Source organism: Mus caroli, chromosome 13, assembly GCF_900094665.2.
Source record: "Mus caroli chromosome 13, CAROLI_EIJ_v1.1, whole genome shotgun sequence".
NCBI classification, from domain to species: Eukaryota; Metazoa; Chordata; class Mammalia; order Rodentia; family Muridae; genus Mus; species Mus caroli.
In genome coordinates, this window is record NC_034582.1 from 62203739 (window position 1) to 62214813 (window position 11075).

At 39.0% G+C, this 11075-nt stretch overlaps 1 long non-coding RNA gene across 1 annotated transcript; it reads left to right on the forward strand.

The window, feature by feature from the left end:
• The first annotated feature begins 5061 nt into the window (after positions 1-5061).
• On the forward strand, positions 5062-10705 carry LOC115032939. The gene is made up of 3 exons (XR_003838591.1): positions 5062-5155; positions 6106-6174; positions 10606-10705. It is a non-coding gene; the product is annotated as an uncharacterized LOC115032939 (long non-coding RNA).
• Positions 10706-11075: the final 370 nt, after the last annotated feature.

Sequence of the window (11075 nt, forward strand, 5' to 3'; positions counted from 1 at the left end):
AGATATATCAGAATTACATCTGACTTGTCAANATAGACGGTCAAAGTTAGAAGGGCCTGAGCAGATAGCCTGCAACCTCTAAAAAACATAGGTGCCTACATACACTACTATGCCCAGAAAAACTCACAATCAACTTACATGACAGAAAGAAGACATTTCAATAAAAATCCAAAATCAAACAATATCTGTTCATAAATTCTACTCTACAGAAAATACGAGAAGGAAAACTCCAAACCAAGAAACATAACTACATCCAAGAAAACACAGGAAATAAGTAATCCCATACCAGCAAAAGCAAAGAAAGCACTGACAAATACATAAACACACACACACTAAATCATCAATATCAAAATAATGGAAAATTACAATCACTGGTCATTAATATTTCTCAACAACAATGGACTCAATTCCCAAATAAAAAGACATNGGCTAAGAGAATGGATGGAAAAAGAGAATGCATTATTCTGTTGTATACAAGAAACATTCCTCAGGAAGACAATAGACATTTCCTCAGAGTAAAGTGCTAAAAAAAAAAAAAAAGTTGACTTAGCAAATGAATCCAAAAAGAAAGCTGGGGGTAGTCATTCTTATACCAAACAAACAAAACACAAAAATAAACACTTTCAAGCAAAATTAATCAAAAGAGACAGGGAAGGACATTTCATATTCATTAAAGGAAAAATCTACCAAGATGATATCTGAATTATGAACATCTGTACCCCGAACACAAGGGCACTCGACAACTGAAAAAGAAAGACTGCTAGAATGTAAATAGCACATCAAATCCCACACATTAATAGTAGGGTATATTTCCAGACCTGACCAGCACCAAATGACAGCACATCCAGACTAAAACTAAACACAGAAATAATGAAACTATTAGGCACTGTGAATCAAAAGTACCTANTAGACATGTACAGAAAATTCACCCAAACCCAAGAGGATATACCTTCTTCTCACAAAGCAAATCTCGAAGGTACAAGAAAATTGAAATAATGCCTTGTATCTAATCAGACCACCATGGATTTAAGCTGGACTTCAACAACAGCAACACTGTAAAGCCTACACACACATGGAAATTGAACAAGTCTCCATTCAATGATCTCTAGGGCATGGAAGGAAGAGAGAGAGAGAGAGAGAGAGAGAGAGAGAGAGAGAGAGAGAGAGGAAGGAAGGAAGGAAGGAAGGAAAGACACTTTACAGAACACAATAAAAATGAAAGTACAACATATCCAGTTTTATGGGACACAATGAAATCAGTACAAAGAGGAATGTTCATAGCACTAAATGCCCCCATAAAGAAATTTTAAATGCTGAAACCAGCAATTGAAAAGTACACCTGAAATCTCTAGAAAAAAAAAGGTGGAAGAATATAAACAACGAGAAGATGGAAGAAAATAATGAAAATCAAGGCTGAAATAAATCAGATCATAACAAAGAAAACAATACAACAAATCAAGAAAGCTAAGAGCTGATTCTTTGAGAAAACCAACAAGATAGACAAACCCTAGCCAAAATAAGCAAAGGACAGCGAAACAGAAGCTAAATAAACAAAGTCAGTAATGATGAGAGAGACCAAATAAGTGACATTGAGGAAGTTCAAAGAATCATTAGGTCTTACTCCAAAAGGCTATAGTCCACAAAATTGTAAAATCCTAATGAAATGGGTGATTTTCTAGGCAAATACCAATTGGAAAGTTAAATCAGGAACAGGTAAACTATTTAAACATATCTATAGCCCCTAAAGAAATAGAAGCAGACATTAAATGTCTCCTAACCAATAAATCCTAATAGAGAGATGGTTTTAATGGAGAATTCTACCAGACTGTCAAAGAAGAGCTAAAGCCAATACTCTTCAAACTATTCCATAAAATAGAAACAAAAGGGGCACTGCCAGACTCATGCTATGAGGTCACAGCCACTCTGATACCTAAATCACAGAAAGACTCAACAGAAAGAAAACTTTAGAATAATTTCCCTTATTAACATTGATTCAAAATACTCAATAAAACACCTGCAAACCGAATCCAGGAACACATCAAAGATGTCATCCCTCAAGATGAATTAGCCTTCAACAAAGAGATGCTTAGATATTTAATATATGGAAATCCATCGATGTAATCTACCATATAAACAAACTGAAAGAAAAAACTCACATGATTTTTCTCATTAGTTGCTGAAAAGGCCTGGGATTAAATCCATCGCCTCTTCATTTTAAAGGTACTAGAGAGTTCAGGGATACAGGTTACATACATAAACTTAATCACAGCAACATACAGTAAGCCAATAGCTAAAAATCAAAGTAAATGGAGAAGAATTTCAAACATTTCCTCTTTATTTAGGTATAAGGAACAAGACTAACCTTCGCACTCTATCCCTATCTATCTTTTGAAAATCTCACTTGAAATTCTAGCTAGAAAAATAAGACAGGTAAAGAAGATCAAAGAACCAGCTCCTGGTTTGGTTGATTCTTTGTTCAGTTCTTTTAGTTTCTACTTGATTGATTTCAGCCCTGAGTTTGATTATTTCCTGCTGTCTAGTCGTTTTGGGTGAATTTGCTTCCTTTTGTTCTAGAGCTTTCAGGTGTGCTGTCAAGCTGCTAGTATATGCTCTCTCCAGTTTCTTTTTGGAGGCACTCAGAGCTATGAGTTTTCCTCTTAGGACTACTTTCATTGTGTCCCATAAATTTGGGTGTACCCATATTCATTAAACTCTAAAAAAGTCTTTAATTCCTTTCTTTATTTCAGTCATAATGGTGTACAATGTTCATGCCAGTGTTTGAAAAGCAGAGGCAGGCTCTTACAGGATTGAGGCCTACAAAGTGTCTTCAAGACAGCCAGGGCTGTTTAAACTAAGAAACCATGTATAAAAAGAATAAAAATAAATTTAAGAAAGAAAAATACTATTATGAATTAGGTTCATGAATGGGAATAAATTCATAAATTTTTATGTTGTAAGTGAAAGAACCTAGTGGGGAAACCCCCACTCAATTCCCTATTCAATGTGCACCCAAGAATCACGAACAGACAACCAACTTGATGTAAGAACACGAGGTAGTTTAATGGCGGAGCTCCGGGTCGAAACGTATCTCTCACAGGAGACAGTGGATTTGACCACATGGTGGAGCCATGATATCGGAGCTCTGGTCGAAAAGTATCTCATGCAGGAGACAGTGGTTTCGACCACGTGGCTTGGAAGCTAGGGGTTTTTAAAGAGAAGGGGTGGCGCTGGGGGAGGAATTGGTGCGGTTTCACATGATTGGTTCATTTAAACATCAACAGACTGTCAGAAGGGCAGGAGATAGGGAGGCACCAGGACAGTCAGGACATGTAATGACGGGCCTGCCCGGGCATGTCCTGGCCTGTTCTGCTATGTTCTCAGCCCCAGGTTTCAAAGCTCACAAACAACTCTTTGGGCTATTTGACATACATTACATGAATCACAGGTCTCAAGTTTTATTTCCTTTCATAAGAAAGCATTTGGTAGGTATTTTACTTAGACAGTCGGTACCCTTTAAATATTTAATACTATTTTAAGTTGTTTCCCTTCTGTTTCATAGAACTCTGAACAGTAGAATTGTGATTGTTGTTTGCCTTACATGTTCAATGCCCTGAGTTTGATACCTTGCACAGCAAAAGAAAGAGAGATTGTGATTATTGAAATTGTCAGAGAAAATGGCAAGGGTTTGATCTAGAACATGTAGCCTCAATCTGAATCCGTGCTCTGCCACTTTCTGCAACAGGAACATGCATGTGTGTTTGTCTTTCTTGCCTATTTCCTTTCTGCAAGAGGAATGGCAAGAATCAGTGATGTCCACCTTATGTCTACTTAAGGACAACATGGAAAATGTTTCAGAGCCTTGCACCTTGTGAGACTAGACAATTGTCACACAGTTAATTCGTGAAGTGGCTCAATTGTTCCTGAGTAAGGTTTTTGTTTTTGTTATTGTTTTGTTATTCCCAAGAATATTCTCTGAAATCAGAACTATTTAGAAGCTTAAAAAGTTCTTATATTTTAGATTCTTAGATTTAGGATCTGTACTATTATATTTTGGAACATCAGGAGGAGTATTAGTAATAATATTATTATAAAATAATATTAGCCTAATAATCCTTATAAACACTCTCTGGTTATTCTAAGTCATTAATTATCCTTATGAAACAATATTTATTTTAATCTCCATAAGTGTAATAAACATGCTGCAGAACTCGTTAGTAACAGCTAAAGGTGAAAGAAAAATTCCCTTTGTATATAGATTTTTCGGTTTTTTGTGGACTACATTTTGAAATATGTCTAATTGTAACAGTAGTATGACAGTTTAAGAGCTTGGAAATCAGCCGGGCGTGGTGGGTCCTTTAATCCCAGCACTCAGGACACAGAGTCCGGTGGATTTCTGAGTTCCAGGCCAGCCTGGTCTACAAATTGAGTTCCAGGACAGCCAAGGCTATACAGAGAAACCCTGTCTCGAAAAACAAACAAACAAAAAAACCCAAACAAACAAAAAAGAGCTTGGAAATCAAACTGACTGGAGTTAAATTCCAATTTGGGCATTCACCAGCTGTGGGACTTAAATTACTAATCTGTAAAAGGTGGGGGTGATAGTAATTTTTCCCCACAGTACTGTGAGAATTAATCTAACCCTTTGTAAACCACTTGTGTTTCATTATTTATCAGGAACATTGGGTAGTAATAGCCATTGTAATTATTTCATTTATAAAGTTTGTAGAGTTGTGCAGAATGGAGCTTATCAAACCTAAGTATGCAAAAGTACACATATTAAAATTGTTATAATCAGATTTATCTTATAAAATTATAATTTTAAAAGAATACAGCTAGAAAGTAGAATAGGACATAATACCATGGTATTGTTCAAGTGATTTAAAATTCTATCAGATAACTAAAGAAACTGAAATCTGTCTATTAAGGTGGCATACAGTCCATAAATTATTCTATATTATGCTCCTTAAATATGATTTCTAAAATTAATTAAATCTGTTTTCAGTGAGAAAAATTCATCTGGGTTTGAATGTTCTTTTTTTTTCCTTTTAGACAATATGTCAGTATTGAGTGAACCCAGACATCATAGCTCTGTAAGGCATGTTGATATTGATTGCTTCTTTGTCTCAGGAAGTATAAGGACTGACAGATCTCAAAGGTCTGTATTCTTGTTTGTTTTAAGAAAATTGATACATATAAGTGTGTTTGTGTCTGTGTGGGTGGGTGGGTGGGTGGGTGGGTGTGTGAATTGATAATAATGTATTCTTTGGAAAATATTTTGATATTTCTCAGTCAAATCTATCCCTTCGTTCAAATTGCCTGGAATCCATTATCACAAGTGTTGGGAAATTAGAAACCTGCTATTTGGTGTAAGTTGCAATATACAGGGAAGACTGTCTTAAATTGAGGAATTGTAGGACCCCAAATATAGGGACCCCACTCTAGTCCAGGGACGGNAAGCACCCACGAACACAAGAATCTCTCTTGTTGCAAGATGCACGAGGCTTTATTAGCAGAGCTCTGGGTCTATGTACCTCACACAGGAGGCAGGGGAATCGACAACAAGGCTCAGGAGTTAGGGGTTTTTAAAGAAGCAAAGGGTTAGGAATACAAAGAATTTTGACAAAGGCATGGGGTTGATTCATTAACAGAAAGATTACATATCAGCAAAAGGGGCATCAGAGCTTTGTTCCGGTGGGCTTGGGGCTTATCTTTGTTCACATAGCAACCAGTTGATGTATGACTTTTNCCTGGCGCCAAGGGGCAATAGACAGAGGGGAGGTTCCGGCCANATGGCGTGGACTAGATAAGATGACCCTGCCTGTCTACAGATTGAGGGGAGATTCCGGCCAGATGGTGTTAGTTTAGATAATATAGTCCCATTTGTCCTTGAATACCGTTTCATCTTTACGGCCAAGATGTTCTTAGGAATGCCTTAACAACAGCCCTGCCCTGGCATGCCTGGGGCTGTTCTGCTTTGTTCTCAGTCCCAGATCAGGGCTGTGGGATCTTAAACAAGTTACAATATTCCATCTTCCTTCAGAATCTGTTATCTCATATAGATGAGGGATTCTGAATATTTTCCTTATCTTTTTGTTGTTTGTTAAGGGGAAATTTCTGGTATCCTGTGTCTTCAGACTCTCGGTCCTTCTGTTCAAGTAACTCTCCTCCCTTCATGTAGGTAAACATACTAACATTTGGGTTGTGATAATTTTGTATCATTGAGTTGAATCATCTGGGCAGTCTTTTTTTTTTTTAATGAAATTTCAGGATTATGTGTGTACTACTTACTAGTATCAGAAGCATTTATTTAGGATTTTTCTTTAGTTCTTTCTTGACAAGATAACTACATTAGCAATTTCTTTTTAAAGTGAGTTTTTCTTTTATGTGCAAATCCTAGATTCCCAACAAGGCTTTATTTTTGTCCTAGGTAATTGTGATTCAGCTCTGAAAGGGAATTTTTTAATTTGAAAGAATTGATTTTAGCATAGGGACAACTTACCTTCTAGTATATTGTTCTTTTGTCTAGTTTATGTGGAGAGGCAGGAAAGCTTTGCGTGTTGTGTTTCTTTGTTCTGACTCTCCAGTTCCTCTAAGCCTGTGTTATTTCACATGCAAATCAATTTTACAACATTATAGTTGTCTTCTAAACTAATACATAAAAGGAAATGATACATTAAAGTAATGTTTTTTTAATTTTTAATATTTTTATTAGGTATTTTCCTCATTTACATTTCCAATGCTATCCCAAAAGTCCCCCATACCCTCCCCACACACACACACCCCTACCCACCCACTCCCACTTCTTGGCCCTGGCGTTCCCCTGTACTGAGACATATAAAGTTTGCACGACCAATGGGTCTCTCTTTCCACTGATGTCCGACTAGGCCATCTTTTGATACATATGCAGCTAGAGCCAAGAGCTCCGGGGTACTGGTTAGTTCATATTGTTATTCCACCTATAGGGTTGCAGATCCCTTTAGCTCCTTGGGTAAAGTAATGTTCTTAACCAAAGCAATATCTGAGGTTTGAAATTCATATTAGGTTATATGTTAAAAATCAGATTTTCGGAGTATTCTGCTAGCAGCCTTCAGAAGACATAGAATTCTTAGCTCCTCCTGTACCATACCTGTCTGGATGCTGCCATGTTTACACCTTGATAATGGAATGAACTTCAGAACCTGTAAGCCAGCCCCAATTAAATGCTGTCCTTATAAGAGTTGCCTTGGTTATGGTGTCTGCTCACAGCAGAAAAACGCTAAGACAGGTGGCACCAGGGACTGGGATTTTGCTGTGATAGGCTTGACCATGTTTTCGCTTATAGGAATTAAGTTTGGGGAACTTTGGATTTGGAAAGCCATGGAATGTTCCAAGTGGGGCTTCATGTTCTATCCTAGCAGGAATATGGAACACTTTGTTGCTGTGAGTAATTGGAACTGTATAGACCCAGTGCAAGAAGTTTCAGTGAAGAATTTCAGTATGTGGCCTAGAGACTTGTTTTTTGTAGTTTGGTGAAGAAGTAGCTATTTTTTGCCCTCCGCTGAAGAGTCTGCCTGAGGCTAAGGAGCCTCAGGTTAATTACAATGACAAAAGAAGCCTCAGAAACGCCCATCATTGACTTTGTTCTCATGAAGAGCATTTTGAATAAGCATTGCAAGGTTAGAAAGGAAACCCAGAAGTGGTTGGAGCTGAATGCGTACAAGGATATTAATTTGAATTAAGGGAGTAGAGACCTTGGGGCAAGATCCCACCCAGCTAAATTTTGGTCCACACTGGGCAGAACAAGCTTTTAATTCCTGAGGGCAAAGGCAAGCAGATCTCTACATTCTAGGACAGATCTAGTTGTAGGTGAAGAAAAGCTTAAATCCAGGCATGCTGGTACACACCTTTAACCTCAGGAGTCAGGCATGCATATCTCAGAGTTCAGAGCAAGATCCCGACTTGCCAAGCTTACCAGTTAAGAGTCACAAGGAAGTGCAAAGTCACAAGAGTCACAAGGAATACCTGGTAATTGTTCAGGTTATCTCTCAAGACAGTTTTTAAGAGCCCCTAACAATAGTACATTCTTTGAATGAACACTCTTTGAACCCAGGAAACGGGTGGGTGGAGGAATGTCGCTATCTGTTTTATGATTAGCATACCTTGGAGCATTGAGTCACAAAGGTCACATTCTCAAGCCTGGGCCTAAAGGCCTAGAATTTTGTTTTTACATCATACTTTTTCACCGAACACCAGCATTACTGGGAAGTGTTTTCTGAGAGCGCCAAGAAACTGTGTTCCAAAGATAGCCAAGGTTGCACCTCATGCTGCAGCTATGCTTGATAACATGTAATAGTCACCCAGGTGGTACTGGTTTTGAAGGCATGAAGGGGTCATGAAGAGCAGCTGAGGCTTGGCACTGAGAGGCCACGGAAGATCATTGATGAAAGTGCAGCCTCGGTTGCAGTTGATGGCCCAGGACTGAAAGGATCATGCAAAGGAGTTGAGGCTTGGCTCCATGAAGAGAGCCTATGAGAGGCTACTGGTGAAGCCTAGTTGCACCGGAAGACCCCAGTGTATTTGAGATGCCAGTATCATGGAATGACCAAGAGCAGCAGTGGTAGTGGAATAGATCAACCTGAGCTTAGAGTGCTACCAAGGGCAGAGCTGAAGAAGTGACTCCACTTTGGAGTAGGCCCAGATTATGTATGGGTCCCAGACATTAAAACAAGAAGCTGCCTTGGAGATAACAGAGTGGTGGTTGGGCTATTTACTAAGGAAAGCTGCTATGCTACCAGGGAGTAGAACCAGCCCAGGAGAAAAAAGTTTGTTGTCCTCAACAAAGAGGAAAAAGGAATAGGAGATCTGAAGACTGCTTTGACATCAGACATGGAGATGCAGAGCCCAGCTGGCTTCCTGTCTTGCTTTGGGGATTTTACAGTTAAGTTACTGGATGATTATTGTTGAGACTGCTATAGACTATGGGTGCTTTTGACATCGTACTAAATGCAATTTGCATTACGCTATGTGTAGGTATGGCTCCCATAGGCTTATGTTTGGACAAGCCTATAAGGGCCAGGGGGTGGAATGTAATGGTTGTATATTATATTCTCAGCTCAGGGAGTGGCACTTTTGGGAGGTATGGCCTTGTGGGTGTGGGCTCCTAGCTGCCTGGGAGCCAGTATTCTGCTAGCAGCCTTCAGATGAAGATGTAGAATTCTGCACCATGCCTGTCTGGATGCTGCCATGTTTCCACCTTCATGATAATGGACTAAACTTCAGAACCTGTAAGCCAGCCCCAATTAAATGTTGTCCTTATAAGAGTTGCCTTGGTCGTGGTGCCTGTTCATAGCAGAAAAACCCTAAGACAAGTATCTTCATTATTGCAGGCTCAAGACAGTGGCAGAGTACCCAGAGCTCACCCTGCCACAGATCATGCTTTCTACTGCCATCACTGAGGAAGAAATAAATTTGTACTGAAGAAGTATAGCAAAGTAAAAACAAAATTTGAGGCTATTGGGCCCAGGCTTGGGAGTGTGGCTTTTGTGGCTTAGTGCTCCAGGTGCTGGTCATAAAATAGAGAGAGACATTCCTTCCTCCACCCACCCGCTTCCTGGGTTCAAAGAGTGTTCATTCAAAGAAAAGAAAGTCACCCTGACCCACCCTGACCATTGCTGGAACCTACAATGCAAATGTGCTATCGTTAGGGGCTCTTAGAAACTGTCTTGAGAAATAACCCTCACAATTACCAGGTATTCCTTGTGCCATTTGTGACTTTACACTTCCTTGTGACTCTTAACTGGTATTTTTGGTATTTTCCAACAACGCCCTCCCCACCTCCTTGAGTTGTGGTTTCTTCCTTTAAATACCCCCTTACTCAGCTACTCGGGGCGCCACAGACCTCTACCCCTGCGTGGTGTATGACCATGGGCCCAAGAGCGCTCTTGAATAAAAATCCTCTTGCAGTCGCAGCAAGACCGTTTCTTGTGTGATTTGGGGTGTCGCCTCTCCTGAGTCAGAACGTGGGGGAGTCCTCACGTTGTGGGTCTTTCATTACTTTTCATTATTACTTTCCTTTTGGGCAATAAATAAATAAATAAATAAATAATCAGATTTTCATTGCTATGCATGAATCTTCTATTATTTCTATTATAAAATTTAAGAAAAATGGAGGGTAAACATATTTATAGCAGAATTATAAAAGTCTGTGTATAGTTTTTGTTTCATTATCTATTTCTACAGTCTGAACCTGGGGTCTGAGTTGCCTGTTTTTCATTGTAAGAAATCAGAAGCCATGGAAAACTTCCTCTGCTGCTTTTAGATTGAATACGTTTGTCAGAAACATTACTGAAGCCATGCTTAGTGGCAGCATGTTTTTAATCCTAGCAGGTGTATCTCTGTGAGTTCCTGGATAGCCTGGTCTATATAAAGAATTCCAGAAGACTGTCTTCAAAACAAAACAAAGTTAGGTGATGTTATATGGTGATGAGTATATTAGCTTATTTAAGATTTAATGTGTAAGTGATTAAAGATCAAGTGTTATACAATTAAAATTTCATGAAAAAATGTCCAATACATGATCTTAACATCCTTTTGTACTTAGAGACAATTTAAATTTTTTTCTTACAGGAAAAACAGAGGCTCTTACAAGTAATCGTGGCATAGGAAGGTCACCTTTTCATCCTAGTGTTAACACCCAGCTGGAGTGGCAGTATTACTGGAATAAAATCCTGAAAGGAAAAGCAGGTACACCTATGGATGGCCTTGGGATGCTGCTGGTGGTATTGGTGCTTTAGAAGTAAAAGTAGAATTAGAATAATTGACAGTTTCAAGTTGAAGGTTTTAAGGATGCTAGTGATTGTAGAGAGAATACCTTGTATATTTGATAGATGCATCACCTTTCAATTAAAAAAAAAATCTATGGCGTTTAAGAAAGGGTAGAATAGAGCCAGGCGTGGTGGCGCATGCCTTTAATCCCAGCACTCAGGAGGCAGAGGCAGGCGAATTTCTGAGTTCGAGGCCAGCCTGGTCTACAGAGTGAGTTCCAGGACAGCCAGGGCTATACAGAAAAACCCTGTCTCGAAAAGCCAAAAAAAAAA